Source organism: Pseudophryne corroboree, chromosome 10 (assembly GCF_028390025.1).
Source record: "Pseudophryne corroboree isolate aPseCor3 chromosome 10, aPseCor3.hap2, whole genome shotgun sequence".
Lineage (NCBI taxonomy): Eukaryota > Metazoa > Chordata > Amphibia > Anura > Myobatrachidae > Pseudophryne > Pseudophryne corroboree.
Genome location: NC_086453.1, coordinates 69371170 through 69380895, shown reverse-complemented (window position 1 = coordinate 69380895; position 9726 = coordinate 69371170).

Below are 9726 nucleotides of genomic sequence, written 5' to 3'. Positions count from 1 at the left end.
ATTTGAACCAGTGACCCTACAATCACCATCTGCACTGTAGGTGGGATGCCTAACCATTATGCTATGGAGCCTCCCAAAGATTATGCTAAGCAGAGAGACTTTTCTCAAAGTATATTCTGTATATTTAGTATTGATGTTGAACTTTAACAAAATCAATTACAACAATAATAATAATAAACACAGTGCAACATCCAACTAAGGATACAACCATTATCCACAAGCCCATTTACTCTAAGCCATATGGAAGCATTTCCAAGGTACTCACGGAGGCACCACATGACCATTTATGTATTAAGTCTATTAACACTATCAGGTGGAAGACGACAAATACTACAAACACCAGTCGCACCAAGGATTCGAACCAGTGACCCTGCAATCGCCATCTGCACTGTAGGCGGGATGCCTAACCATTAGGCTATGGAGCCTCCCAAAGATTATGCTAAGCAGAGAGACTTTTCTCAAAGTATATTCTGTGTATTTAGTATTGATGTTGAACTTTAACAAAATCAATTACAACAATAATAATAATTAACACAGTGCAACATCGAACTAAGGATACAACCATTATCCACAAGCCCATTTACTCTAAGCCATATGGAAGCATTTCCAAGGTATTCACGAAGGCACCACCTGACCATTTATGTATTTAGACTGTTAACACTATCAGGTGGAAGATGACAAATACTACAAACACCAGTCGCACCCGGGATTTGAACCAGTGACCCTGCAATCACCATCTGCACTGTAGGTGGGATGCCTAACCATTAAGCTATGGAGCCTCCCAAAGATTATGCTAAGCAGAGAGACTTTTCTCAAAGTATATTCTGTGTATTTAGTATTGATGTTGAACTTTAACAAAATCAATTACAACAATAATAATAATAAACACAGTGCAACATCCAACTAAGGATACAACCATTATCCACAAGCCCATTTATTCTAAGCCATATGGAAGCATTTCCAAGGTACTCACTGAGGCACCACATGACCATTTATGTATTGAATCTATTAACACTATCAGGTGGAAGACAACAAATACTACAAACACCAGTCGCACCCGGGATTCGAACCAGTGACGCTGCAATCACCATCTGCATTGTAGGCGGGATGCCTAACCATTAGGCTATGGAGCCTCACAAAGTTTGTGCTAAGCAGAGAGACTTTTCTCAAAGTATATTCTGTGTATTTAGTATTGATGTTGAACTTTAACAAAATCAATTACAACAATAAACACAGTGCAACATCCAACTAAGGATACAACCATTATCCACAAGCCCATTTACTCTAAGCCATATGGAAGCATTTCCAAGGTACTCACTGAGGCACCACATGACCATTTATGTATTGAGTATATTAACACTATCAGGTGGAAGACGACAAATACTACAAACACCAGTCGCACCCGGGGTTCGAACCAGTGACCCTGCAATCACCATCTGCACTGTAGGCGGGATGCCTAACCATTAGGCTATGGAGCCTCCCAAAGATTATGCTAAGCAGAGAGACTTTTCTCAAAGTATATTCTGTGTATTTAGTATTGATGTTGAACTTTAACAAAATCAATTACAACAATAATAATAATAATAAACACAGTGCAACATCCAACTAAGAATACAACCATTATCCACAAGCTCATTTAATCTAAGCCATATGGAAGCATTTCCAAGGTACTCACTGAGTCACCACATGACCATTTATGTATTGAGACTATTAACACTATCAGGTGGAAGACGACAAATACTACAAACACCAGTCGCACCCGGGATTTGAACCAGTGACCCTGCAATCACCACCTGCACTGTAGGCGGGATGCCTAACCATTAGGCTATGGAGCCTCCCAAAGATTATGCTAAGCAGAGAGACTTTTCTCAAAGTATATTCTGTGTATTAATTATTGATGTTGAACTTTAACAAAATCAATTACAACAATAATAATAATAAACACAGTGCAATATCCAACCATTATCCACAAGCCCATTTACTCTAAGCCATATGGAAGCATTTCCAAGGTATTCACTGAGGCACCACATGACCATTTATGTATTGAGTATATTAACACTATCAGGTGGAAGACGACAAATACTGCAAACACCAGTCGCACCTGGGATTTGAACCAGTGACCCTGCAATCACCATCTGCACTGTAGGCGGGATGCCTAACCATTAGGCTATGGAGCCTCACGAAGATTATGCTAAGCAGAGAGACTTTTCTCAAAGTATATTCTGTGTATTTAGTATTGATGTTGAACTTTAACAAAATCAATTACAACAATAATAATAATAAACACAGTGCAACATCCAACCATTATCCACAAGCCCATTTACTCTAAGCCATATAGAAGCATTTCCAAGGTACTCACTGAGGCACCACATGACCATTTATGTATTGAGTATATTAACACTATCAGGTGGAAGACAACAAATACTACAAACACCAGTCGCACCCGGGATTCGAACCAGTGACCCTGCAATCACCATCTGCACTGTAGGCGGGATGCCTAACCATTAGGCTATGGAGCCTCACAAGGATTATGCTAAGCAGAGAGACTTTTCTCAAAGTATATTCTGTGTATTTAGTATTGATGTTGAACTTTAACAAAATCAATTACAACAATAATAATAATAATAAACACAGTGCAACACCCAACTAAGGATACAACCATTATCCACAAGCCCATTTACTCTAAGCCATATGGAAGCATTTCCAAGGTACTCACTGAGGCACCACATGACCATTTATGTATTGAGTATATTAACACTATCAGGTGGAAGATGACAAATACTACAAACACCAGTCGCACCCGGGATTCGAACCAGTGACCCTGCAATCACCACCTGCACTGTAGGCGGGATGCCTAACCATTAGGCTATGGAGCCTCCCAAAGATTATGCTAAGCAGAGAGACTTTTCTCAAAGTATATTCTGTGTATTTAGTATTGATGTTGAAATTTAACAAAATCAATTACAACAATAATAATAATAAACACAGTGCAACATCCAACTAAGGATACAACCATTATCCACAAGCCCATTTACTCTAAGCCATATGGAAGCATTTCCAAGGTACTCAATGAGGCACCACATGACCATTTATGTATTGAGTATATTAACACTATCAGGTGGAAGATGACAAATACTACAAACATCAGTCGCACCTGGGATTTGAACCAGTGACCCTGCAATCACCATCTGCACTGTAGGCGGGATGCCTAACCATTAGGCTATGGAGCCTCACAAAGATTATGCTAAGCAGAGAGACTTTTCTCAAAGTAGATTCTGTGTATTTAGTATTGATGTTGAACTTTAACAAAATCAATTACAACAATAATAAACACAGTGCAACATCCAACTAAGGATGCAACCATTATCCACAAGCCCATTTACTCTAAGCCATATGGAAGCATTTCCAAGGTACTCACTGAGGCACCACATGACCATTTATGTATTGAGACTGTTAACACTATCAGGTGGAAGACGACAAATACTACAAACACCAGTCGCACCCGGGATTCGAACCAGTGACCCTGCAATCACCACCTGCAATGTAGGCGGGATGCCTAACCATTAGGCTATGGAGCCTCACAAAGATTGTGTTAAGCAGAGAGACTTTTCTCAAAGTATATTCTGTGTATTTAGTGTTGATGTTGAACTTTAACAAAATCAATTACAACAATAAACACAGTGCAACATCCAACTAAGGATACAACCATTATCCACAAGCCCATTTACTCTAAGCCATATGGAAGCATTTCCAAGGTACTCACTGAGGCACCACATGACCATTTATGTATTGAGTATATTAACACTATCAGGTGGAAGACGACAAATACTACAAACACCAGTCGCACCCGGGATTCGAACCAGTGACCCTGCAATCACCATCTGCACTGTAGGCGGGATGCCTAACCATTAGGCTATAGAGCCTCGCAAAGATTATGCTAAGCAGAGAGACTTTTCTCAAAGTATATTCTGTGTATTTAGTATTGATGTTGAACTTTAACAAAATCAATTACAACAATAATAATAATAAACACAGTGCAACATCCAACTAAGGATACAACCATTATCCACAAGCCCATTTACTCTAAGCAATATGGAAGCATTTCCAAGGTACTCACCACATAACCATTTATGTATTGAGACTGTTAACACTATCAGGTGGAAGATGACAAATACTACAAACACCAGTCGCACCCGGGATTCGAACCAGTGACCCTGCAATCACCATCTGCACTGTAGGCGGGATGCCTAACCATTAAGCTATGGAGCCTCCCAAAGATTAGCCTAAGCAGAGAGACTTTTCTCAAAGTATATTCTGTGTATTTAGTATTGATATTGAACTTTAACAAAATCAATTACAACAATAATAATAATAAACACAGTGCAACACCCAACTAAGGATACAACCATTATCCACAAGCCCATTTACTCTAAGCCAGTGATTTTCAACCTTTTTTTTACTCGCGGCACACCGAATAATATTTTAACATTCCCAAGTCACACCATCAGTTACTTACAGAAAAAAACAGAAAACACAAATTGGCCCTCACAGTAAAAAAAAATCCACACATACATTGGCCTACACAGTTGCTGCCCACATAAATCCTATTGCTCCCCATATAAATCAATGACATTGCTCCCCACATAATCATGTTGCTCACACATAAATCAATCACATTTATCCACACATAAATCCTATTGCTCCCCACATTAATTATTCACATTGTTCCCCCCATAAATCCATATAAATCCTTATTCTCCCCACATAAATCCTATTGCTCCCCACTGGAGAAATAAAATAACAAATATTAGCCCCTACCAGTCAGCTGTCCTTCTCCCTGTCCCTCAGTGGCTGGGGTTGTTCATAGTGGAGTGCTGCGAATACTGAGCAGCGGGTGGCCGGGCAGGTGTGGATGTGGGTGGGCAAGGAAAGCTGTGTATTCAGGTGGGAACTGGAAGATGTGTATGCAGGAGGGTGGGCTGGCTGGGTGGTAGACGTGGTGGCCGGGACCATTGATATCACTCCACCGCGTCTTCAAGGCATAGGTCACGGCCGTAGCATGACTGATCCTCTAAGACATGGGTCTTCAACCTGCGACCCTCCAGCTGCTGTGGAACTACATATCCCAGCATGCCCTGCCTCAGTTTTAGCATACCTTAATAGCAAAACTATGGCAGGGCATGCTGGGATGTGTAGTTTCACAGCAGCTGGAGGGCCACAGGATGAAGACCCATGCTCTAAGAAGAGCCCGGGCCAACAGTTACTCTGAAGGTGCAGGAAGCTGCTCTGGCTCCGCGGCTCACCTTGCAACAGGTCGCGGCACACTAATGTGCCACGACAAACTGGTTGAAAAAGCCTGCTCTAAGCCATATGGAAGCATTTCCAAGGTATTCACTGAGGCACCACATGACCATTTATGTATTGAGTCTATTAACACTATCAGGTGGAAGACAACAAATACTACAAACACCAGTTGCACCCGGGATTTGAACCAGTGACCCTGCAATCACCATCTGCAGTGTAGGCGGGATGCCTAACCATTAGGCTATGGAGCCTCACAAAGATTATGCTAAGCAGGGAGACTTTTCTCAAAGTATATTCTGTGTATTTAGTATTGATGTTGAACTTTAACAAAATCAATTACAACAATAATAATAATAAACACAGTGCAACATCCAACTAAGGATACAACCATTATCCACAAGCCCATTTAATCTAAGCCATATGGAAGCATTTCCAAGGTACTCACTGAGGCACCACATGACCATTTAGGTATTGAGACTATTAACACTATCAGGTGGAAGACGACAAATACTACAAACACCAGTCGCACCCGGGATTCGAACCAGTGACCCTGCAATCACCATCTGCACTGTAGGCGGGATGCCTAACCATTAGGCTATAGAGCCTCGCAAAGATTATGCTAAGCAGAGAGACTTTTCTCAAAGTATATTCTGTGTATTTAGTATTGATGTTGAACTTTAACAAAATCAATTACAACAATAATAATAATAAACACAGTGCAACATCCAACTAAGGATACAACCATTATCCACAAGCCCATTTACTCTAAGCAATATGGAAGCATTTCCAAGGTACTCACCACATAACCATTTATGTATTGAGACTGTTAACACTATCAGGTGGAAGATGACAAATACTACAAACACCAGTCGCACCCGGGATTCGAACCAGTGACCCTGCAATCACCATCTGCACTGTAGGCGGGATGCCTAACCATTAAGCTATGGAGCCTCCCAAAGATTAGCCTAAGCAGAGAGACTTTTCTCAAAGTATATTCTGTGTATTTAGTATTGATGTTGAACTTTAACAAAATCAATTACAACAATAATAATAATAAACACAGTGCAACACCCAACTAAGGATACAACCATTATCCACAAGCCCATTTACTCTAAGCCAGTGATTTTCAACCTTTTTTTTACTCGCGGCACACCGAATAATATTTTAACATTCCCAAGTCACACCATCAGTTACTTACAGAAAAAAACAGAAAACACAAATTGGCCCTCACAGTAAAAAAAAATCCACACATACATTGGCCTACACAGTTGCTGCCCACATAAATCCTATTGCTCCCCATATAAATCAATGACATTGCTCCCCACATAATCATGTTGCTCACACATAAATCAATCACATTTATCCACACATAAATCCTATTGCTCCCCACATTAATTATTCACATTGTTCCCCCCATAAATCCATATAAATCCTTATTCTCCCCACATAAATCCTATTGCTCCCCACTGGAGAAATAAAATAACAAATATTAGCCCCTACCAGTCAGCTGTCCTTCTCCCTGTCCCTCAGTGGCTGGGGTTGTTCATAGTGGAGTGCTGCGAATACTGAGCAGCGGGTGGCCGGGCAGGTGTGGATGTGGGTGGGCAAGGAAAGCTGTGTATTCAGGTGGGAACTGGAAGATGTGTATGCAGGAGGGTGGGCTGGCTGGGTGGTAGACGTGGTGGCCGGGACCATTGATATCACTCCACCGCGTCTTCAAGGCATAGGTCACGGCCGTAGCATGACTGATCCTCTAAGACATGGGTCTTCAACCTGCGACCCTCCAGCTGCTGTGGAACTACATATCCCAGCATGCCCTGCCTCAGTTTTAGCATACCTTAATAGCAAAACTATGGCAGGGCATGCTGGGATGTGTAGTTTCACAGCAGCTGGAGGGCCACAGGATGAAGACCCATGCTCTAAGAAGAGCCCGGGCCAACAGTTACTCTGAAGGTGCAGGAAGCTGCTCTGGCTCCGCAGCTCACCTTGCAACAGGTCGCGGCACACTAATGTGCCACGACAAACTGGTTGAAAAAGCCTGCTCTAAGCCATATGGAAGCATTTCCAAGGTATTCACTGAGGCACCACATGACCATTTATGTATTGAGTCTATTAACACTATCAGGTGGAAGACAACAAATACTACAAACACCAGTTGCACCCGGGATTTGAACCAGTGACCCTGCAATCACCATCTGCAGTGTAGGCGGGATGCCTAACCATTAGGCTATGGAGCCTCACAAAGATTATGCTAAGCAGGGAGACTTTTCTCAAAGTATATTCTGTGTATTTAGTATTGATGTTGAACTTTAACAAAATCAATTACAACAATAATAATAATAAACACAGTGCAACATCCAACTAAGGATACAACCATTATCCACAAGCCCATTTAATCTAAGCCATATGGAAGCATTTCCAAGGTACTCACTAAGGCACCACATGACCATTTATGTATTGAGACTATTAACACTATCAGGTGGAAGACGACAAATACTACAAACACCAGTCGCACCCGGGATTTGAACCAGTGACCCTGCAATCACCACCTGCACTGTAGGCGGGATGCCTAACCATTAGGCTATGGAGCCTCACAAAGATTATGCTAAGCAGAGAGACTTTTCTCAAAGTATATTCTGTGTATTTAGTAATGATGTTGAACTTTAACAAAATCAATTACAACAATAATAATAATAAACACAGTGCAACATCCAACTAAGGATACAACCATTATCCACAAGCCCATTTACTCTAAGCCATATAGAAGCATTTCCAAGGTACTCACTGAGGCACCACATGACCATTTATGTATTGAGTATATTAACACTATCAGGTGGAAAACGACAAATACTACAAACACCAGTCACACCTGGGATTCGAACCAGTGACCCTGCAATCACCATCTGCACTGTAGGCAGGATGCCTAACCATTAGGCTATGGAGCCTCACAAAGATTATGCTAAGCAGAGAGACTTTTCTCAAAGTATATTCTGTGTATTTAGTATTGATGTTGAACTTTAACAAAATCAATTACAACAATAATAATAATAAACACAGTGCAACATCCAACTAAGGATACAACCATTATCCACAAGCCCATTTACTCTAAGCCATATGGAAGCATTTCCAAGGTACTCACTGAGGCACCACATGACCATTTATGTATTGAGACTGTTAGCACTATCAGGTGGAAGATGACAAATACTACAAACGCCAGTCGCACCCGGGATTCTGAACCAGTGACCCTGCAATCACCATCTGCACTGTAGGCGGGATGCTTGACCATTAGGCTATGGAGCCTCCCAAAGATTATGCTAAGCAGAGAGACTTTTCTCAAAGTATATTCTGTGTATTTAGTATTGATGTTGAACTTTAACAAAATCAATTACAACAATAATAATAATAAACACAGTGCAACATCCAACTAAGGATACAACCATTATCCACAAGCCCATTTACTCTAAGCCATATGGAAGCATTTCCAAGGTACTTACGGAGGCACCACATGACCATTTATGTATTGAGACTGTTAACACTATCAGGTGGAAGATGACAAATACTACAAACACCAGTTGCACCCAGGATTCGAACCAGTGACCCTGCAATCACCATCTGCACTGTAGGCGGGATGCCTAACCATTATGCTATGGAGCCTCCCAAAGATTATGCTAAGCAGAGAGACTTTTCTCAAAGTATATTCTGTGTATTTAGTATTGATGTTGAACTTTTACAAAATCAATTACAACAATAAACACAGTGCAACATCCAACTAAGGATACAACCATTATCCCCAAGCCCATTTGGAAGCATTTCCAAGGTACTCACGGAGACACCACATGACCATTTATGTATTGAGACTGTTAACACTATCAGGTGGAAGATGACAAATACTACAAACACCAGTCGCACCCGGGATTTGAACCAGTGACCCTACAATCACCATCTGCACTGTAGGTGGGATGCCTAACCATTATGCTATGGAGCCTCCCAAAGATTATGCTAAGCAGAGAGACTTTTCTCAAAGTATATTCTGTGTATTTAGTATTGATGTTGAACTTTAACAAAATCAATTACAACAATAATAATAATAAACACAGTGCAACATCCAACTAAGGATACAACCATTATCCACAAGCCCATTTACTCTAAGCCATATGGAAGCATTTCCAAGGTACTCACTGAGGCACCACATGACCATTTATGTATTGAGTCTATTAACACTATCAGGTGGAAGACAACAAATACTACAAACACCAGTCGCACCCGGGATTCGAACCAGTGACCCTGCAATCACCATCTGCACTGTACGCGGGATGCCTAACCATTAGGCTATGGAGCCTCACAATGATTATGCTAAGCAGAGAGACTTTTCTCAAAGTATATTCTGTGTATTTAGTATTGATGTTGAACTTTAACAAAATA